At 38.5% G+C, this 24319-nt stretch overlaps 1 long non-coding RNA gene across 1 annotated transcript in view; it reads right to left on the bottom strand.

The window, feature by feature from the left end:
• Window positions 1–1932: 1932 nt before the first annotated feature.
• LOC122789736 overlaps window positions 1933–24319 on the bottom strand; it is an 821846-nt gene continuing 799459 nt past the window's right edge. The window contains exon 3 of the long non-coding RNA XR_006362868.1: window positions 1933–2076. This is a non-coding gene — a long non-coding RNA (uncharacterized LOC122789736). The remainder of the gene's footprint in view (window positions 2077–24319) is intronic.

The raw sequence follows: 24319 nt of genomic DNA, 5'->3' as shown, positions 1-24319 counted from the left end.
CCCACAACATTTGACTCATACACACACACACACACACACACACACACACACACACACACACACACACACACACACACACACACACACACACATACACACACACAATCATATAATGCTACCACATTTGCAGGAGCTGTGTGTCTGAACAAATATGCAGTACTGCCGTATAGCTGCCATTCTCAGGGAGCAGTACCCTCTCTCTACACAGTACACACAGCCCTTCTCCATTTCCTAACAATATTAGGACAGTTCTCCATAGTGGTGTAGTAAGGCAGAGTGTGGATGGACTCTGCTATGACATGTATCCCTTCAGAAGTTTACACTCACATGTACCCAGGAAAGTACAGCCATTGTATGCTCTCTATATTGACTGCTGCCAGGTGTTGTTATCCATTATGTTATCCCCGTCTCATCTTGACCACTGTTTTCCAAGTCTGATCCACAGACACAGATGTTATTCTTCACAATACAGTACTCTCTGTCTGAGCTGTAGACAGTGCACTTCACCTAGAATTATAGCCAGTACCTTGGTGGACTCTTCTGCCTGCATGTGAATCCTGCCCTCTCCAATTCATTGTTCCATTCTTGCCTGCGCTCCCCATCTCCCTGACAATAGTTGCTATGGAGCCAGTCCCCCATAGCCTTAGAGTTATCCAGTCAATCTCTAGACTGCTTATGGCCTGTGTACCCATAACTCAGCAGATGTTCTCAACTCCTGTAATCCATAGATTAATGTAGATATTTACAGTAGAGCTCCACCATAAAACTCCTGGCACTCCTCACCCCCTGTCAGTGGACAGCTGTGGAGCATCTTGTCTTGTGGATTTAAACAGCATCTGTGTATTTCAACAGTCAATACACTGCAGCTGAAACAATTCATCACCTATAATCAGCCATAGCTGTTTAGCTCAAGTTTAGGAGAGCTATATCAATGAGTAATATGTTTAAATCAAGACATGGAATACCACAGCAGATGATATCAGACAACAATTTGAATGCCAAGAGTTTATAAGCTTCTCCAGAGCATGGGAATGTAAACATTTTACTCTTAATCCAAAATATTTGCCAGTAAATCGGCAAGTAAAACACATGATTCAAAGAATAAAGGGTATGTTGAAGAAATGCAAGTGTTAGAACAAATTTATGCATTTACAGTGTTGCTGGCCTATAGAAATAACTGCAGTACAAGTTTTAATTTTTTGCTGTTTACAACTACTGATAGGAAGACGGATGAGATTAAAGTACTAATGTCTTTCACAGCAGAAAGCAACCATCTGGATTTCTAAAATGAAGACAACAGAATAGAAAAATCATGGTGATAGAAGTGGAAAGATGTGTCTCATTTTTATGAAAGGAGAAAGAGTGATTCGAAATCAGAAGTTTGGCCACCATTTATGAAACAAGCCACTGCAGCTGGACATCATCAGAGCCTGAGACTGCACTTCCTACCGGCAGGTGATATACAGTTGTATGGGGTCTATATTACAAAACCAAAAACCCATTTGAGTGAACACCACAACACTGACACACATAGCCCGAACCACAAATATGCCGAACCCCCTAAACCACAAAATTTCAGATCTTGAATCGTCATAGTTGGCCAACACCACCGTGTGTTACATACTACATACCCAAACATAATAAATAAAACACATACATACACTAACCAAACCCTACTTCTAACCCTACAATAAACCTTACATACATTACTATCTATGCACTTACCTTAACCCGCACCCTAACCCTAATGTCCATAACTATCGCTCACTTACCCTACAGACATATACCCAAACAAAACAAATAATCCACACACATACACTTAAAACCCTACTTCTAACCCTACACTAAACCTTACATAAATTACCTATCTATGCACTTACCTTAACCTGCACCCTAACCCTAAGGTCCGTAACTATCGCACACTTACCTTACAGTGCATACCGCAGATGGGCCAACCATGACAATTCGACATTTCATGTTTTGCGGTTTTGAACGTTCGCCGTTACCATAGTTCGCACTATATGTGTCGCTCAATTCCGATTCGCTCAAACGGGTTTTCGGTTTCCTAATATAGACCTGTTGTATAAAAGGAATCAAAGACAGTGAATATTTCAGATTAAAAATATCTGCTAGATATTTAGATGCAGTCAAGAACTGTATGGCACCATGTCAGAGATATACTGAGGAAGTCTTCAGATTGTGTGAGACCTGCAGAAACAGATTTCACTACAAGAGCTATCAACAATTTGTTTACTAAAGTCTTACCTTCAAATGTAAATGCCTCTGCTATGAATTGAAATCGGGACCCCATCTACTCCAGTAAACATTGATGACCCATCAAGAAACCCCTCAGATATACAGACTATTCATAATGTTGTGAGCAGTGAAATGATATTTCACTGAGATCCATTATGTTATGATCTCATGACTTATTTAAAATAATGTTAAAAATTTGATTTACAAAGTAACATATACATATATATATATATATATATATATATATATATATATATATATAGTATATACACTATATATAGATAGATAGAGATAGATAGATATATGCATATACATATACATATATGGTATCATTTCTTTTTGTTGACTATTTTTCTGGTCAGCCTATGAATTGGCTGACTTTTTTTTGATTCTCAGGACACCGAATACTAACTTTGTGAAAGAACATTGACAATAGGGTTCAGGGATTTCTCATTTTTTCCAGTGTTGTGTTACCTCAATGTTTATATATTTAAGTAGCGGGTATGTGGGGTTAGCTTCCCTGCATTTTTTTTGTAATGTATGTTCATTGTAATATTTGGGGAAGTGGGGTCAATATTTCGCAGTTTGACAAGTGTTTTTGTATTATTGCCATTATAACTATACACACACACACACACACACACACACACACACACACACGCACACACACACACGCACACACACACACACACACACACACACACACACACACACACACACACACACAGACACACACACACACACACACACACACACACACACACACACACACACACACACACACACACACACACACACACACACACATAGAGAGATAGAGACATCTAGATTTAGAAGTAACTTGTTTGTGTGAGTCAGATGACTGGGATGGGTCTCGTCACTTAAACATAATACTTCAATGGAACAGCATCATTCTCTCTCTCTGTACTGTGTGTGTATATATATATATATATATATATATATATATATATATATATATATATGGTCTTTATGCCTCATCTTGATGTACTAGCTATTAATCTTGCCATCCCAGGAATACAGAACATAAATGTAAAGGTAGAACCGTATGTTTACCTATGACATTTATTTTATTTAGTTTACCAGTAAAGTCCATATGAGACAGAAAGTGCCCATTTTCAGCAGAGGCCCAGGGAGAAAATCTCCACAATCACAGTATTTCAAAAATCAAGTACAGATATTTACAATTACAAAGTATCATGTTACATTAAAAACAGCTAGTACAGATATTTTAAATCACAATACATCAAGTTACACTACAAGACAAAAGAGTGAAAAATCTGGGAATGAGAAAAATATAGAACATTTGTTTCATAGTAGAGTGCCATGAAAAACAATAATATGAGCTGAAGTGAATATGTGAGGAAAAATTTAATAGTCATATTATTTGTCACATAGATTAGTATGTGCTAAATGAGACCTGAGATAATTCTAATAAAATATTTAAAGAGATGTCAGAGATTACACGACTAGACACAGTGAGGTGAAACTGAGTGATGTCTTAGTATGAGAGACGTGTTCATATTATGGTTGCAGAAGGAGGAAGGATGGAGAGAAGGTGATTATAAGAAGAGTGCAGGGTAGGGTGTCTTCAGGTAGCTTAGCTGAGTAGGGAGGAAAGAGGTAGAGGAAGGGTCTGCAGAGGTTAGTTACATAAGGTTAGGTAGTGGGGGCAAACAAAAAGGAGTGCAGTAGGAGGCTGGAGAGTGTTGTGAAGTGTGATCTAGGTTGAAGGTGGGGAGTGAAGTATAGTGAGTAAGTTCAGCCAGGATTGGCACAAAAGCAGGTCCAAGATTTTGGAAGGTATTATTTCAGGGAGCATTTAAAAGTGGGTAGGTTAGAAATAATTCTGGTGCTTAGAGGTAAGGAGTTCCATTTCTTGCTACTGAGTATGAATATAGACTTTGCTTGGGGATTTGTTTGGTTTATTTGTGGTAATAAGTTGTTTGTCTTCCAATCTAAGTGTTCTTTTTGCAAAATATATGTTGATTAAAGGGGTAAAGCCGGTTAATGGTTTGTGTATAATTTTATGTACTGATATAAGTTGAATGTAGGAGAGGTGGAGGGGGAGTTCCAGCCAGCTAAGGGTATGCAGAGCTTTACAGTGGTGGATCAGCCAGCTAAGGGTATGCAGAGCTTTACCATGATAGATCAGCCAGCTAAGGGTATGCCGAGCTTTGCAGTGATGGGTCAGCCAGCTAAGGGTATGCAGAGCTTTACAGGGATGGGTCAGCCAACTAAGGGTATGCAGAGCTTTACAGTGATGGGTCAGCCAACTAAGGGTATGCAGAGCTTTATAGTGATGGGTCAGCCAGCTAAGGGTATGCAGAGCTTTACAGTGATGGGTCAGCCAGGTAGGGGTATGCAGAGCTTTACAGTAATGGGTCAGCCAGCTAAGGGTATGCAGAGCTTTACAGTGATGGGTAAAGGAGGATGAATTAGTTGCAGACTTGGCAATTCTGTTGTAGCAGCTTTCACGTTTGTTTTTTATGGATGGCTGTAAATTGGCTAGAATTGAGGCCACAGAAGAGGGAGGGCAAAAGGTAGGTTTTGGCTAGAGTAATTTTTGTGGTTGTGCTTAGGAAAACCATTGTTTCTGTATAGCATGCCTTGCTTTTGATGAGTTTTCTTGATATTGCTTTGGATGTGAAGGTCAGATTTAAAATGATCATCCATTATGACTCCAAATAGTTTGGTATGGTGGACTAACTTGATTTCAGGGCCACTTGTCGAAAAGATTTTGAAAGGTGCTTTGTTAGGTGTGTGAGTGCTGGGGAGTTGAGTAGGAGTTGTGCTGTTGTAAGCCAGGTTTCAATGAAGATGACAGCTTTAAGAGTGATTTGGAGGTGAGTTAAGGTGGTTGAAGAGCAGATGATGTTAGAGCCATCTGCATATTGAATCAAGGTGCCTTCAAAAGAAGATGAATGTACCTTATTGATGAACATATTGAATAGTAGAAGATCAAGGATGGATCCTTGTGGGACTCCTGTGGAAGTGGGAAGGTATGCCAAGATAGATCCTTGCCATTTTATAGCTTGTTGCCTTTTACAAGGTAGCTAGAGAACCATTGAACAGATGGAGATGCTAGAACAAGGGTGAAAAGTTGATTGAGGAGTTTACTGTGACAGAACATATAAAAGGCTTTTGATAGATTTAAAAGTGCTGCACACACAAGTTTATTAGAGTTGTGAGCTTTATTGACAGTGTCTGTAAATAATAGCAATGCAGTAGAGGTGCTGTGGTCTGGCCAAAATCCATGATGTGTATTGGTGATTAGCTTATTTTGTAAGAGATAATGAAAAAAACTGCTGATGAATACATCTTTCTAGGATTTTAGAGAGGGGAGACAAGATGGCTATGGGACAGAAATTTGTAATGTCAGTGGAATTCCCTCCTTTATGTAAGGGGGAATGTGTGCCATGTTAGGGACACATAATTCTGTTATTGATCTATTAATAAAAATGCAGATTGGGTATGCTATTGCATTTGCAGCTAGATTTAGGTATTCAGGGGAAGGTTGTCGGCTGAAGAGGAACAAGGTTTTAGTTTATGCAAAAGCTTTTTTGTCAGAGTTATAGAAACTGATTGAAAGGTAAAGTGGGTGGAGGTGTCTACATGTGCACTGGAGAAGTTGCAGAGAGTTGAGTTTTGTGAAGGAAATGTGCTAAGGTCTAAAGTACAGGAAGTTGGCTGTGTGGAAGGGGATGTTTTAGTGAGTTTCAGGTTAAGTTGGATATACAGTATATGATGTATGTATTGAAATGGGTAGCTGTTTGAAGAGAGGAATGTCTGGGTATGAGCTAGGATTCTTTTTTGTACCTATACTGATGAGAGAGTCTATGGAGGACCAGAATTTTTTATGGTTCTTTCTATGGCTATCTTGTAGCTGAGTATAATAAGACTTTTTATTTCTATTAACTTATTTCTTGATTTGGTTTCATAGCTGTCTGAATAGTTTCCATTTTTTGTTATTTTTATTCTTTTGCCAGTTAATCCATGTTTTGTCTCCATCTTTGATAAGGAGTTTGCATTGGTTGGTGATTCATGGCTGGTTTTAATTATTTTTGTACACTGTGGGTTTAAGGTGTCATGAATATTTAGAAATGCTGCACTGAAGTACTCAACTGCATCATTTAAGGGGAGTCTTTTTAGGATGGACCAGTTAACTGCTTTCAGAGATTCAATGAAAGAGTCCTTGGAGGATTTGGAGATATTATGGGTACTTCTGAGCTTATGTTCTTTTGTTAGTCGTCTAATACTCCTATGGGTATAAGTTGTCAGGTGATCACTTAGTGTATCAGAGAGGGTACCTGAGAAGGTAAAATTAGATGTGTTGGTAACCAGAATCCAATCCAGGATAGATTGTTGGGAGTTATTTTTGCCGTAGCCTGTTGGTGAATTAATAAGTTGAGTGAATTCAAATAGATTCATGCTGCTGACTGCTGAATTTGCAGATAAACACTGCCAGTCAATGTTTACATCATCCAGGAGGATAATTTCATATGTGGTTGTATCTGCTATTCAGGATTGTATGTTTTCAGGTATTGGAATGTTCTGTCCTGGGGGTATATTGCACTGCAGTGTGTATGCTCTTGACTCTATTAAGTTTTAGGAATGTGATTAAAATTTCTGCTTTTCCAAAAATTGGGACTGTGCCTATATAGGGATTTACTGTGAGCATATTTAAAAATATTATATCTATTCCAACTGCTTTTTTATGTTTTCTATCGAGCCTAATAATATTATAACCAGGATATATATTATTTCAGCTTATTTTATTTCAGGATTTAGCCATGTCTCAGTTGTGGCTAGGATGTCTTGGTTGTATTGGGTCATCCAGGCATGAAAATCTGTGATTTTTTTGTGCATGCTTCTAATGTTTAGAGTGACTATTTTTAAACATTTAGGGTGCATTTTATTGTTTGGTGTTTAATTGGGACTTGGGTTAGGATAGATGTCACCACACTGATACATGATGGAGTAAAAAGGTTTGCTCATTATGGCATTTTAGCAGAGATGGATAGAAGCATTACCTTAACACTGGGACTAACATTGTATAGTATTTGGGAGTTACAACAGTGAAATGGAGTTATGGAAAATAAGCTTAAAGAGATTTTTGAGTAACTAGTGGGGAGATTTATTACTACTATTACTACTGGTGCTAATGTTAGGAATGAGAGGAAGAGGATGAATACAGTGATACAGGAAGGAAATAGCATGGTTAGTGCTATAAAAATGTCGCAGTATGGTTAGGTAAGTTAATGAGCAGTGATAATCTGTGGAGAATAGGTAAGTTCTGGTGGAGAGGGAACAGAGTAAGACTTGAAAAGGAATTTAGAATAGATCTGGGTGGAGGTGGTATAAAAACAACAGTTTGTGATTGAATAGAAAGTTAGGTACAGGAGAGGAGGGTGAGCTGAGGAGGTGGAGTAAGTGAGGTATAAGTGTAGCTGTAGTGGGGTTGGGTGGGAATTGGGGGGGTAAGACGGGGGATGGGAGAGAAGTCCAAGCATAGTGACGGCTGAACAGGGTGGGTTGGCCCACAGTGGAGTAAGTACCAGGAAAACTATTTGTAAAATTGCAGCAAAACAGGAGGTAAGACAAATCCTGATAATTTTAAAGACTGTAACACAAGCTGGTTAATTGCTCTTAAAGTACACCTAAGTTAACTGCAAAAGGCAGTTTTACAGTGACTTTGGCTTGAAATAATGCTACAGTAGCTGGAGAAACAACTGAGATGAGGGGGACCAATCAGTTACTTCAATGGAATGCTATTACTACCCCCACCCTACAGATGGTTTACCACCAAAAACAAACAAAGAGTGAGGTAGGTCTTTGAAATCGAAGTACTTGACGTGAGTCACAGCATTTAGTTTTATGGTTATGGGCTTTTATTGCCTTTCCATGGATTTTTCACACTGCTAGAGTAAATATGCTAAAGTGTTACTTTAGCTTCACCTTCAGCAGTAAAAGGCCTGTGAGTGGGGATGGGGGGTGTCCCTCCAGCAGATTCAATACTACAGTACTGAACACACTAATGCATAAGTGAGGGAAAACAATTAAGTTTAGTTTGCATCTTGGAAATTGCCTTATTAAGATTTTAACTGAAGATATTGTTTCTTTTTAAGTTGTGCAACTGGAAGTGAAATTCAGCTGCAGTTCCCTTTGGTAGTGTGATTATTTTCAAGAGCAATTGTCAGACATACTATGTGGTTGGTACACTGGGAGAGAGAGAGAGAATGAAGAAATTAAAATAATTACGACTGATGGTTGAACTAGGCAGATAAAGTAAGCCCAAACGGCACTGGCGACCAAACTTCGTTTAATAAATTTAAGCGCTTTTCGACTGTTACAAAGCAGCCTTCATCAGAATACAATAAAAAGAATACCAGCTCCATTTAAATAATAAAAACAGCTCAAAAAGGCGGAGAATTAATTTGTCAATTAAATTACATTAACATCTTAAAGAGAACTTATCAGTAACATATTAAAAAACAAAATATAAAACTAATAAATATAATCACTCTAGAAATGCATTAATAAAACTCTCTCATAAATAATTCTAACTATATTATCTATCTAAACTTTTTAAATTTAGCAAACTACTAATAGTAATTGCATCATTCAAGCCAGGAATATTACAGGCATCAAGCCTGATTTGCCATTTTAATTCAAGTTCATACAATCTCAGTGCATATGGACCACCTCGAAAACTCCGAGAAATACTGTTGATGACCAAGAATTTAAAATAATGGTTACCAAACAAAGAAATATGCTTGGCTAAAGCGTTGTCTGCCCTCTTATGTTTAATAGCATACATATGCTCGTAAATTCTATCGCGGAGCCTCCGCTCTGTCTTGCCAACATAGAAGGCAGGACAACACATACACTTAGCCAGATATACTATTTCTTTTGAATTACAGTTAAACTTACCTTGTAATCTATATTTATAATCATTGACAGTGAAAGAATTAGATACTTCTATATATTTACACATATTACAAGCCTCACATTTTACCATTCCTGGTGTCTTAACACAGGGAATTGAATTATATGCTAACATATCCTTTAAATTCTTGCCCCGTTTAAAAACTATTTTCGGCCTCTCTCCAAGTTTATTTAATAAATTCTGATTTGATCTAAACAGACCCCAATTCTTCTTAATTATATTGATGCAAGAATCACTCTGCATACAATATGTAATGATAAAACTACTAGCCATATTGTCAACCCCTGAAACAGTAGACACTACACCCATAGGTGGATGAACTGACTCTTCAAAGTTAGAAATATCATCTAAAACAGCAGGTTTCCTAGCCAACAAAGGTACATAAACATGGTTAACTCTTTTCATCCTAACTTCTTGTATTAGGTCGTCCAACAAATCTAACGGATAACCTCTATGTTCGAATGCCGTTCTCAGAAATTCACATTCATCTTCAAAATCTACGTGGAGAGAGGCCGAAAATAGTTTTTAAATGAGGCAAGAATTTGAAGGATATGTTAGCATATAATTCAATTCCCTGTGTTAAGACACCAGGAATGGTAAAATGTGAGGCTTGTAATATCTGTAAATATATAGAAGTATCTAATTCTTTCACTGTCAATGATTATAAATATAGATTACAAGGTAAGTTTAACTGTAATTCAAAAGAAATAGTATATCTGGCTAAGTGTATGTGTTGTCCTGCCTTCTATGTTGGCAAGACAGAGCGGAGGCTCCGCGATAGAATTTACGAGCATATGTATGCTATTAAACATAAGAGGGCAGACAACGCTTTAGCCAAGCATATTTCTTTGTTTGGTAACCATTATTTTAAATTCTTGGTCATCGATAGTATTTCTCGGAGTTTTCGAGGTGGTCCATATGCACTCAGATTGTATGAACTTGAATTAAAATGGCAAATCAGGCTTGATGCCTGTAATATTCCTGGCTTGAATGATGCAATTACTATTAGTAGTTTGCTAAAGTTAAAAAGTTTAGATAGATAATATAGTTAGAATTATTTATGAGAGAGTTTTATTAATGTATTTCTAGAGTGATTATATTTATTAGTTTTATATTTTGTTTTTTAATATGTTACTGATAAGTTCTCTTTAAGATGTTAATGTAATTTAATTGACAAATTAATTCCCCGCCTTTTTGTGCTGTTTTTATTATTTAAATGGAGCTGGTATTCTTTTTATTGTATTCTGATGAAGGCTGCTTTGTAACAGTCGAAAAGTGCTTAAATTTATTAAATGAAGTTTGGTCACCAGTGCCGTTTGGGCTTTCTTTGTTTTATTAAGTTTGTTGGTATAGTGTTTATTAGGCAGATAAAGTACTATTTATCTGTACTTTTCTGCATTAAGTAGTGTTTGGCAAACATGGGTAGTGCACTGTATTTCACAGTTGTGCATTTCTACTTTATAGCCTTTAAACAGGAAAATAAGGACACTAACAGGAGAAATGTCTAGTTATGCAAGTTTGGGATTTCTAAAAACAAAAATAGACACGTCCTCAATTTAGAAGAACAGAAAATAAAATTAACTAAAAAGAGATTTGTGTTGGTATGCAAGGGTGGGATTAATGAGATGGAGGTTTACAGATTTTAGAAGGACAAGTAGAACACCTATCTCAGTTAGTTCGCACTCTTTCCTACACAACATACAGTCTGTAAATGTGATATTTAAGCACTTTTAGAATAAGCAGATTGAGTTTGTAACATATATGAAAAAATAGTCAATGACCAAACTCTTTTCACAAACAGACCTACCTCATATTATTAACAATTGACTAGATAAAACATAAAATGAGGTACTACAATTGAAACCTACTGCGGTGGTGGTGCTGCGGTAGCGTTGTCACCTCACAGTAAGACATTGTCCCATTTGATTCTCAGGTAGAGCGTCTTCTGTGTGGAGAGATGCATGAATGGGCGCACCTTCGTTGAAGGTTGTGCGTCAGGGCCGGCAACTCGGCACGTAAAAATCTACTGCCAATCATTAGCAGACCGGAGTTCCGCTGTGGTGACCTCTAACTGGGAAAAGCCAAAAGACACAACAACAACAACAACAAGTAGTAGCAAGGAGAAACATGCAAATAGATACGCTTAGCAGCAAAGAGAAAAAAATAACACTTAACCAGATGGCAACACACTACAAACTTACTTGCTGTAGCTGTGCAGTACATAAAGCAAAAATTAAATGGTTTCATTGAATCCTACAGTAAAAAGCCAGTAGAAACATGCTAATATATTTGCTACACATTAACAGCAGAAAGACAACACTTAGCCAGGATTTAACACAATAGAAGCTTATTTGTAATTATTTCTAGTACAAGGTCGAAGTAGAATTAAATAAACCATATTTATTAAGAAATTAAAAAAAAATGCAATGTGCCTTACAGTAGAGTGAAGCAGCTGGATGGAGAGGAGCTTGCTTGGGTTATGGGGCAGAGAAGTGATTTTGAGTTTGGAGCCACAAAGGCAAAAGTAGTTGGAGAACAACTGAGATGAGGGGAGGGCCAATCAGGTACTTCAGGACTGCAGTTACTCCCCCCCAAACAGATGGTTTACCACCAAATACAATCAGTGAGGTAGAATGTTTATGGTACAAAACAAGGTCTTTGAGCTCTAAATACTTGACGTGAGTCACAGCAATTCATTTTATGGTTATGAGCTTTTATTGCCTTTCCAGGAATTCTTTTACACTTCTAGATTACATAAAGACACGGTTAATGTTTTACTTTCTTAGTGTAGAACTTTTTGGAGAGCTGAAGTAGTTCACTGGTCATCCAACATGTGGATGCAGGAGATCGGACTCTGAGATTACAAAGACATCTATTCAAAATATAGTAGAAGTCTTATAGAGATCCCAAAGAAAGAATGAACTTGATGAAATAAATGGGCCTGATACTCAGTATTAGGCAACATAGAGTACTCTGGAGACAGAATTGAAAACCTTTTTCTAGTATTAACAAGCAAAAGTTTGTTTCTCGGGTGATATATATGCCATCATAAAGTCCTTAGCCCTAAAACAAGGAATACAAGCTTCTTTGTGAGTAATTTGCCTATTCATTATATGTGGTCCAGTCCTTCTTTTGACTGTTACAAGCATCCTCAAAACAATCAGCTGAACTACAGTGTTCTGCTGTATGGGACAATGCATTGCAGAACTTCACTACCCTCTGTGTAAAGAAGCATTTACGTTTAACCACCTTGAATCTTCTTCTTTTCCATCTGCTGACCATACTGCCTCCACAGATGACTTTAACTCTACCAGTCATATTTTACACCTGAAAGTGCACCATATTTAAATCATATGTTTTATTTTTTTTATCTAGGATATACAAGTTAAAGTATTCAAGTTATTCTTCATACCTAACCTGGTCATTTATGTCACTCTTCTGACAGCTTCACATTGCACACATTCTGCCATAATACTTTCTCCTTGCCTGTGCAGTGCAAAGAATTGAACAGTATATTCAAACTTTTGGTCTTACTACTGACATGTTTAGTAGGCAGATGATCTCAATATCTCTCGAGTCTACTCCACTTTTTATGCACCACAAAGTGCTGCTAATTCTGCCACTGTTCTTTAAAAAATGCATTGAGTGATTACGCCTACTGGTGATTATAGTCCAGATAAATCCTTTTCTTCTTCTTCTCTAACTTGGCCCAGCACTTCAAGCATGTGCGTTTTTCATTGGATTCATCATATCAAGCTCTGGCATTTTCTCACAATAAAGAGTTTGCTATGTCTACGACCATCACTTTAGTCCTGGTATTATTAGTGAACTGGCCAAATTTGCTCTTCATCACCAACATAATATCTGATATTGTTACATTAAACTGTACTATATTGTACACTGAATCCTGTTACACCATGGCAGCAAACCCTAAAAATTGAGATAGAAGGAAACATAGTAGAACATGTTACCAGCTTTAAGTATCTTGGGGGATGGATGAGTAGAAGTGAAGTATGAATGAGGTTGCCAAAACTAGAATCAGAGGTGCTACAGCCAACTGACACAGCGTGTCAGGAGTAGTGTGTGATAGAGGAATGCCAAAACTTCTGAAAGCTGAGCAGTTGGGGAAGCTGGAGGTGATGGAGATGAAACACTTGAGATGGATGGTAGAATGCAGACTGCAGAATAAATAAAGAGACGAGGGAATCAGAGTAGAAGCCAACATAGCTCCAACTGCAGAGTTCAGTGATTTGGGCATCTTGTGAAGGAAAGCAGAAAACAATTTGGTGAAAAAAAATTTGGTTGAAACAAGAAGGCAAGAGGAAACAAAGTCAACCAGCAAAGAGATGGGTGGATTGCATGAGAGAAGACCTGCAACACTCAGGTATGACTGTCGAAGAAGGTAGGCATGTGGCATTCAACCAAGAGAGAGATGGCAATAGTTGAAGCAACACCTTGACCCCATGTAAAAATGGGAAAAAAGTGGGTTGTTGATGATGAAGATGCAAATTAGACAAATTAGACAAATTTCAACTTAAGTAACTGATGAAAATGCAGTAGATGTGGGGAATTGAACCTAAACATAAAGCATGTTATATAAAACCAGTTGCTTAACAGCCATTCATTCATTCATTATTATTTAATTCATTCTAAGCCATTGCTATCTAACCTGATCAAAGGCTATGGGAAGCTGGATCCTATCCTGTGAAACAACAAACATAGTGCAGAAGGGCAAGAAACCTAGATATGATGTATGTTCACACACACACACACACACACACACACACACACACACACACACACACACACACACACACACACACACACACACACAGTATGGCATGTTGATTTTGTTGCAAAATTATTCTTAATTTTGTATCATTGCATTATGTTCTGAGGATGTTAAATAAAGGTAATTAAATGATTGCAGAAGCCTGAAAATGCATCTAATAAGTCCATACTAGAGTAGACTAGATTTGTTTTGTAGTGGAGGTTAATTGTGCTTATCAGGCTATGCATGAATATTTGTTCTAGCATCAAAAATAAGGAACTGGCAGCCTTGGGGGTTCCATTAAAATGTTTTAAAACATTTGCAACAAAGTTTGTATATATATGCATGGAGGTGTTTGAAGTTTGTATATTGCATGCTGAATTTAGTTAAATCAGGGATCTCTGCCACTTGGTGCTTCTCTTTAGTAGCTAACCCTGCAGGAATTTAAATCTTCAGATTTACGTTTCTAGTCCTTGACAGTTTTACTTTCATGGCATACAACGGCTGCTAACTCTGCCCCTACTGTTTTATACTGCATTGAGTGATTAAGTTCTCACTTGGCACACCCCTTCAAGCATGCACACTTTCATTGGAGTCATCATATCAGTCTACATAATTTTACATTTTCTCACATGAAAATGTCTAATGTGGCCACGCCCACCACCCTAGTCTTGGTATTATTTGTGAACAGACCAATTTTGCTCTTTATCACTAGCATAATATCTGACTCGGTTATGTTAAACATTGCCATTTCATACACTGGATCTTTTTACATCACAATGGTTACTAAACAGACCTCCCAGATGTCCCTATTTTGAAGGAATGTTACTACTTTCAGCCCTGATTTACCCTTGCCCGGGATGCCCCCATTTATTGAAATAAGTCCCTTTAAAGCTTGATACACCACACAATTTTCTGAATTCTCATCACGTGATTTTGAAGCTGCCTAGTACACACAGAACCACACTACATGACCAACATACTAGTGACAACATTAATTTAAATAAAGAGGACACACAGCTTACATCTCCCTTTTTCTGAAGCAAAAATAAATTACTTCATGTATTAGAATTTTGCTATACAGTTCATTGAAGTACAAAGATTGTACTTGGTCTCTTTGATAATGTGCTTATATTTTTTTCATCATTTTGTCATTCTCTTTGTAAACGTGTTTCTGAGTAGCATCCATCATTCCTACCAGAAGTGGGAGGAGCTGTGTGCTACATGGTATTCAATTTTTATGCAAATTAGCTGTCCAGACTTCTAAGCTCTATTTTTCAAGTGCTTTTGTTTGTATTTTCATTTCCTGCTGGTTGAAATAAATAATACCAACTTGCCAGCAGATAAACCACTATTAAGTGATACATTCTATGCACCTATTCTAATGTTAGTCAGTCAGTCAGTTAGATTCTTGCCCAGTTTACCATTAGAAGCCCTGACCCGTCCCTTTAATTTCATCAAAATCCTCCTGAGAAGGGGGGTATGAAATATATTGATAAAGCTAAGATATAACACACCTAAAGGACCTGTCTTGGATACTTCAGCAATTACCTAGCAAAGGATCAAAACTGGATTGAAAGATAGCAATACTTAGAAGTTAACAGAATTAACATTCAATAACTCTTGACTCTTTCCCAGGAGTATATTTGTCATATAACCCCTCCTGGGATGACAAAATAGCTGATAGGCATGTAATTACTCTAGTATTTGTTTGTCTCTTTCTCCTTTATTTCTTTGTCTTGAAGTTGTGCCATCATCCTAAAGACTTGTAGAACCGCTCCAGTTTCTGAGAAGCGGTAGTTCAATGCAAACAGTTATTAAAACACTACAGTCGATTCTTTAAGCACCTGTGGAGATGATTCATTTGGTTCTGCATCTTATTCCACCAAAATATCTTTATTTTCTTCTCTTTCTCCTCTTTGACAAAGTTCATACTTTTAGCTTGCCCCATTCCCTCCTGTGCTGTCTTCTCATGCTGACACGATGCTTAATGACTCCATTGTAGACACAAGACTGAGTAATTCATTCAGTAGGTTTGCTTTACCTGTACTATTCATTCCTTTTCCAGTAGCCCACTTTCCAGATTCATTTTATGTTCCACAACATAAGTGAAAAATGTCTTTTGTCTATCCATCACCTTCTGTAGCTGTCTTATTGTCTGAGGCCATTTGGTTAGTTGGATGGTCTTTCCTACTTTTGTTTTCTACTCTCCATTCTTTTTTTTGCAATGCCATTCATCTGACTACTGTCTCAGGTACTGGGAGACCTGGCCAGGGAGAGAGAGTGAGGTGAATGCTGAGAAATTTGCCTACTTGCTCACTTTGGAGGAGAAAAATGGGAAGCATGGTAGAGCATATCCTAACCTCTTGATTCCTGGTGGAAACTAGTAAATCTTACAGGATGGCAGTGGTTCAAGATGAGTGTGTGGGGGATTGGACTGTGTCACATTTCACCATGGAGGCATGCACATCCATTCAGAGAATTCTCATTATATACCCCCTTAGACAATAGTCTCACTCTACTGGGGTCAGCGTGCCATAGCAACAGCAAAAATCCCTGACACCCCATGAAAGATGACAGGAGAATTCATCACAGCTAAACTCTTACCTCCCATGAGACAGGAGAGGGGAAAAAAGGAAAAACTAGAGATCCACCCAGCTCTTGCTTAATAACAGTAGCAGAGAAATGAATGGTCACATGAATAGAAGCAAGGAGAAAAGCTTGTTAATCAAATGGGGAACCCAAAGCAAAATAACATGGTTTCTTACTTCTTGTGAGCTTAAGGAGGATACTGGAAAAGTACCTGAGACTCATCTATCTCCATATGCATTCATAATGCATGCTCTTTTTTTTGCTAGACTATGTTAATGATAAGGAAAAAGCATTAAGAAAGTTAAATGGTGTATAAGATTAAGCACAGGGAATTTAAAATAATAGTTAAATAAATACAATAAATGTTGATGTGATATCCCACATGGAGGAACAAAATGGTTATTTGAGAGCTTGGCAGTTGAACCTTGGAAGTATTAACAAGATACAAAAAAATAAAATAAAATAAAATAAAATATACATTTAAATTGCTTGCATTTGTATGTGTGGTTCAACATAGATAGATAGACAGACAAACGGATACTTATGCATGTAGGGGTTTATCTTAACTTGTTAAAGTACACTTTTGAATTTCATTCTCCTTTACAAAATGCAGCAAAAATGGAATTATCGAAGTAAGGCACTTAAACAAATAAGTATTTTTTTGGGGGGTGGGGGGTGGGACAAGCCATCTGTACTCTCCACATGGGGGTCTGTGTCCTCCATGTCACCGCTAACTTAAAAATACCAAATCTGAGACTGCACAATGCCGGAGAAAAGAGACAACTCCCCATCTCCTCTATTCAGCTATTCAGTGCATTGTAACAGAGTGTACTTCGACCAACCATGAGTGCTCCATTTGCAAAAATGCAAAATGTGGTTGTGGATGTATGTATGTAATGTATGTGTATGTGTATATATATATATATATATATATATATATATATACACACACACACAAACACACACACAAACGTGTATGTTTGTATTTTCATTATTCTGAAATTCATTTTTGTTTATAGCTAGTTTACTATTCCTAGGGAACATACCTCTCAACTGCTCAGATTTTTGCAGAATGCCCAGATTTTTGCTTCAAAGTTTTAGTCTGTTCCTTAGAAACTTTGTGTTTTTCTATCTAATCTTTGAGTAGTAAAGTCACTAAATAATTACAGACATTTGAGGTTTAAACTTCATATCCTTCAGAATACGCAAAACATATTATTCTATCATATTTGTAAGTTTATAAGAGCAATATTTAAAAATTGTCCCCCAATTAGTTTTGGCTTTGACAAGATTTCTTGTGCTAAGAAACTGAGGTGTAAGGTTGGGAATACCTTTATCTCATTAGTTATGAACTTCTGTGACTATTTTGCTAACATTAAGTTGTAGAATGACACACCATTTTAAGGGTTATGCAACAGCAAAGTGAAATAAATAAAAGGATATTTTGGCTGTGAAAACTAAACAGGATATAACAAGGGCTCAAATAACTGTTGAAGATGGGGAAGGAACTGAAGCAATGCATGCATTTCTTTTCATGGAAAGATCACTGGGTAAGGTTTCCCAAATCTATATATTTCTGTGGCGTTCCTGGTTTAAGGTATAGAGACAAATGAGTTGTTGCTTAATCTTATAGGCCAGAAAATGCATGCAGTACCCTCTTGGAGAGTGAGCTTGAGAAAGAATGCCTGAAGGCATCAGGGTATTTTGCTGTAAAGAGGGAAGTAAGGGAAAAATAGGATTAGGAATCTCATTGTAGCCACAGGTCTGGGGATTCAATGTAGAGCAGTGAATGTATTTCCATGAGGAGACTGTGCTTATAACACCTTCTTTGCAGATGGTCAAGGAGGGTAATTACACACAGTAGACATTACAACTGTTGTACCTACTAAGGTTTACATGAAAATGGTAATCATTACAAGATCAAATGCTCTAGATATGAAGCACTGGTAGCAAACTTAGCTTTCTACATTTTATATCCATATTGATTAATCTTTTCCAAGGTAATGACCTACTGGGATCTGCATGGAGAAAATATTTGCTGGTAGTGCAAAACTCTAATGACTACCATAGGGAGACCACTGTGAATATATGATCTCAGTGGAATCCAGGCTTGTGGTCTGTGCACTGAAATAAGAATGGAGTATTCTGTGACATCTAAATCTCCCAGAGGTGAAGAAAGTAATATATTACCAGAAATGTCATAGACAGTGACTTCTGGAGACTTGCTAGAAGCATCTGACTGCTGAAAGCCCAAAGAAACCAATGCATGCTGCTCATGATTCTGGTGCAGTCAGTCTAGTATTTAAGGCATAAGTAGGACTGTAGAGGAGGAATCATCATGTGTGCTAATAACCAGATGACAGTCGCCAGCTTCTCCTTCTATTACACTATCCTTGAGTGAGTCCTTGCTGTGTACTCAGTATTGTACTCAAACCTGAGGTGCTGTAAATGCAGAATTATTTAGTTTAGCTGAGTCATGTCACAACAGGATACTGCAGCAGTGAGGACAAGACTGCCACAAGGTCTGTGAGAGTCAAGTTGCATGAGTGGAACCAAAACAAACAAAGTGCACTGGAGCCATGAGGTATGCTCACTGCCAAAAAGTGCATATTTCAAACACTGCTTTCATTCCAGCACTGTTCATTATTTACATGGTTTTTAAATGAACACAGTGTGAATACCTAAACAGCTTGCAAATAAGAAATAGCCTCTCAGTTCTGTGTACTTCTCTGTATGTCTTCTAATTAGGTCATCCATTGCTGCACGCACAATGCAGCCATTGTTATGGTGAAATTATAAGGCCGAGAAGCACACATGCTATGCCACAAGTGTTTAACCTGGCAGTTAACAACGCTATACATTTCAAAAATAGAAATGGATACCATGGCAATTAAATATTACTTTTGGTCATACAGATGACAAGTTTGGAACAAGTATTTAGAAAAACAGTTTCTGCTGGGAGAATTGTTTTCACAATCCATCTTAAAATGCATTCCCATGCTATGAAGAAATGATAAACAAGGAGTTTAGTTGATGCATTGCCCTGGGTGATGTGATTTCTGTAATGTTACTGAAATGCTTTCTATCTTAAAACGTGGCCAAGTCTTTGAAATAAGACTGCACTTAGTTTGTATGATTTTTACCTTTTGTTTTTCATTAGTAAAATTCACTGTATGTTAAGGGTTTTAGATAATATTGCTTTTACATAGAATGTTGCAGTTATTTCCTAAATGTATTTTCAGACTTTAAAATGGATTCATATAAATGCACCAGCATTAATTCATAGTGAGAGTCACACAGACATCATCATGCTGCAACGAGGGAAGCAATGCTCATGCTTAACCAAACAGTTTATTTAGCCTACATGAAGTCAGAACAAAAATCAGAGATCCCACTAAGTTCATTACAAAGTGGCATTTCCTTTTTTGTGCTGTACATTGTTGTTGTTTCAGATTGTGTGAGCATGCTGTTCAGTACTGGATGAGCACGGGAAAGTCATGCCTACATCTAAGCATGTTATGTACACAGTCCATCCTCATCAAATGAAGCTAAATAAATGAATGCATAAACACTCAATAAAAGAAAGAAACTGTAGTTGTAAACCTATGCAGTCTTTGGAACAAGGATTTCCTGTGGCACATCTTATATGATAATATGTTTTTATTGACTACTCATGTACCAACTCTTTTGCTCAACGTTTTCTGGAATTCATAAATTCCAACACCTTGGATCAACTTATCCACACCCCCACCAGGGACAGCGATATCCTAGACCTAGCCATTACCAAGATAGGCGAACAGTGTTCCACACCAGAGGTCAATTCCTCGTTGCTCAGCTCTGACCACAAGCTAATCACCCTAGACATCCACATCTCGCCCCCCCCCCAAAAGGGAAACCACTGTAAACAATTTCTCCAAAGCCAACTTCACACTTCTTAAGACAGAAATGGCAAACTTCCCGACACCCATACAGATGGACAATAGAGGTACGACTGCTGAATCCTACACAAATGCACTTTATATGCACTTACACAAGTGCATGGATCATGCTATCCCTAACAGAACCAAGATGCTATCCTCCAAAAAAGGAAGCCAATCTGGTGGTCTCCTGTCATAAACAAATTCTACAACAGGAGAAAGAAACTCTTGCAAAAAAGAGTAAAATCCCATGATTTGAGGAACTCCCTGTTCAGCCTCAGTAAGAAGCTGAGATCCCTCATATAATCCTCTAAAGGTAGCTATAAAAACAAAATCGCCACTGACTCTAAAGACAACCACAAAGCATTATATAGCTATGTCAAGAATCTCAATGGCAACACTCATATCTGAGTTACAGCACAATGGCACTAAATATACAGAATCAACTGATATTGCTAACATCCTGGCAGATAGGTTCAGTGCTAACTTTACCACCCTCTCACCCCCTAAAGAGCCCATCTCTATACTGGAAGAATGTAAAGTTCCTGTAATCACAGCTGCACAGGTAAAAGCCACACTCTCCAAAGCCAATAACACAGCATCCATGGGACTTAACAACATCCCAGGCTGCATTCTACATGAATTACAGAATGAACTGGCACCCCACCTAAGCACCATGTTCAATCATAGCCTCATCTCAGGCTTTGTGCCCACTGAATGGTGCACAGTGATGGTTATCCCACTCCACAAAGAGTGAGCCACCATGGACCCTGGGAAATACTGCCCCATTAGCCTGACGAGCCTGGTCTGCAAGGCCATGGAACCTATAAACAAAGACGATGGTAATCTCCAAACTCTGGACCCCACCCAATATGGGTTTGTAAAAGGCAGTTCATGTCTCCTAAACCTGACAGACTTTTTTGAAGCAGTCAAAAAAGCATTAGATGAGGCTAAGGTGGTTCACACAGCCTATCTAGATCTCGCCAAAGCTTTCAACACCATTCCTCCCTCTGGAATTAAAGACAAATTCACTAAACTACATATAAATCCCTATGTCACAAGATGGGTTGCCAACTGGCTCACTGACAGAACCCACACTGTGAAAGTAGCAGACTCCAAATCCGACTTCAGACCAGTGACAAGTGGAGTACCACAGGGTTCAGTCCTGGGTCCTCTCCTGTTTGGTATCTACTTCTCTGAAGTACAGGCTAACACAGAAGGTCTTTGGCTAACAGAGTTTGCAGATGACTGCAAACTAGGAGCCATAATCGAAACTCCTAACGATGTGGAAATCCTACAAAAGGGCCTCACTGAGACAGATGCCTGGTGTCAAAGCCATGGCCTCAAGCTCAATGCCAAAAAGTGCATTGTAATCCCCTTTGGTAAAAACTCTGTACCCATGAACTACCACATAGGTGGTAGTCTACGTAACACTGAAAGTGTGATAAGAGACCTTGGGACACAGGTGGACAGTAGTCTCTCCTGTGATAATCGCATTACCACAGTAGTCAGGAAATCCTTCTATGTGGCACACTTCATCACAAAAGATTTCTCATTCAGGAAAAAAGAGGACATGGTTCCCCTCTACTCATCACTCATTAGACCCATTATAGAGTATCATGCCCCTTTTGGTATGTACCTCACAAGACAGCTACAACAACTGGACAGGTCGCAGAAATACCTCACAAAGAGGATTACTGGCCTCAAACAGATGCCCTATGCAGACCATCTCAAATAACTCCAGCTTTACTCCATCGCATATCACCTACTCAGAGGCAATCTCTGCCTAACATACAAAGCCATGGCAAACCCAGAGCTGTTGGACATGCTCCACTTAAAGAAATCCCAATCCCTCCGAGCTACATGCTCTAGAGACCTAAACCTTGTCACCACAATAAACAGAACATGCTGGAGGGATAGATTCCTGTCCCAGAGACTTCCCATACTCTGGAACAAACTACCTATCTATATCAAACAAAGCTCTTCATTAGCACTCATTCAAGAAAAATCTTGATGATTGCATGGGAAATATGAAATTAACCACGGGGATCACATCTGTGGCTCTGTTAAACAGGGGCACAGGAAAATAATTTTCTTGGGTGGCAAAAGCCAATGTACCTTTTTTGGCTAAGCTTATATAGGCCCTAGGTCCAATAGCCTAGTAGGTTCATAGGTTCATAGGTGTGTACTAGGCTAATGGCCGTGGAGCCTTTACAAGCCTAGCCCATAGGATTACCCTGGCATCTTGCCACCCAACTTTAGTTCCTAGTGCTTCTGTCAAGTAGAGCCACTGGAGTGATCCCCCGGCTTGAATTTTCTACTTCCCATCCACTCATCAAGATTTCTCTTGAAGAGTGCCAGTGAGGTGCTCTGCTTGACATGTATGTGAAGTCTATTCCATGGCATGGGCAGTCTCTGAGTTATGAACCTGTCCATTCAGCATGTTCTGTTGAATGTGGTAATGAGGTTTAGGTATCTGGAGCGTGTGGTGCTGAGGGATTGGGATTTCCTTAGATGTAGCATTTCTAACAGAGCTGGGTCAGGCATGGCTTTGTAAGTCAAGCAGAGATCACCCCTAAGTAGGCGATATGAGACAGAGAAAAGCTGGAGTTTTTTGAGTCTGTCCATAAAGGAAAAGTATTTAAGGCCTAGGATCCTCTTTCTGAGGTATTTTTGTGGCGTCTCCAGTTGTTGCAGGTGTCTAGTGAGGTACATGCCAAATGGGGCACTGTACTCGATGATTGGCCTAATGAGGGAAGAGTAGAGGGAGACAATGACCTCTTTCTTCCTGGATGCAAAATCTTTAGTAATGAGATGTGCCACATATGACATTCTGACCACAGTGGTAATGTGGTGGTCAAAAGAGAAGTTGCTGTCAACCTGTCTTCTCAGATCTCTTAACACCTTCTGTGTTCAGTGGACTACCATTGATCTGATAATTCAAGGGAACCAGGTTCCAAGGGGGACGACGACACATTTTTTGACATTGAGCTTAAGGCTATGGTTCTGACACCAGTCACTGGTCTCAGTGAGGCCTTTCTGTAAGATGTCAACATCACTTGGGGAGCTAATAATAGCTCCCAACTTGCAATCATCTGTAAACTTTGTCAGCCAGAGTCCCTTCGTGTTGCCTGGACTTCAGAGAAGTAGATACCAAACAGAAGAGGATCCAGGACCGAACCCTGTGGGACTCCACTCGTGAATGGTCGGCAGTCTGACTTGGAGTCCACTACTTTCACACTTTGGATTCAATCTGTGAGCCATTTTGCAACCCTCCTAGAGATATAGGAGTTGATGGCTAGCTTACTAAGTGTTTTCTATGATTCCTGAGTGGGGAATTGTATCAAAGGCCTTGACCAGATCAAGGTAGGCTGTATGAACCACCTTGCCTTCATCCACAGCTCTGTTCACTGACTCAGAGAAGTCGACCAAGTTGAGCAGGCATGATCTACCATGATTAAAGGGTGTTTCCCAGAAAATTTCATTAGAATATCTTTCTTGAAGTGGTAGCGATACTATCATTTGAAATTAAGGAGAAATTCAGGCCAGTATGGCCTTAGAAATTGACAGAGTACAACATGTCAGATGAGAGCAAATGTGCAGCTTTTGACTCTCTTCGGATTGAAAAAAAAAAAATTAAGCACACTTTATAATGTGATTTCAGCACTGAAGAGAGGAGGAATAAAAAAAAAATAGTTTACTTCTTTTTTCATTAAAATTCAAGACTCAGTCATTCCTTTGCCTCAGAGGGTTGGGGCTCAGTTTATGGAGGTTTTGTACACAAGTAGGCCCAACTGAAAAAACTGCAGGAGATTA

This window comes from Protopterus annectens, chromosome 15.part0 (genome assembly GCF_019279795.1).
Source record: "Protopterus annectens isolate FY-2018-M chromosome 15.part0, PAN1.0, whole genome shotgun sequence".
Taxonomy (NCBI): domain Eukaryota; kingdom Metazoa; phylum Chordata; order Ceratodontiformes; family Protopteridae; genus Protopterus; species Protopterus annectens.
Note: the sequence above shows the minus strand (reverse complement) of the source record. Positions and strands in the feature narration are given on the sequence as shown.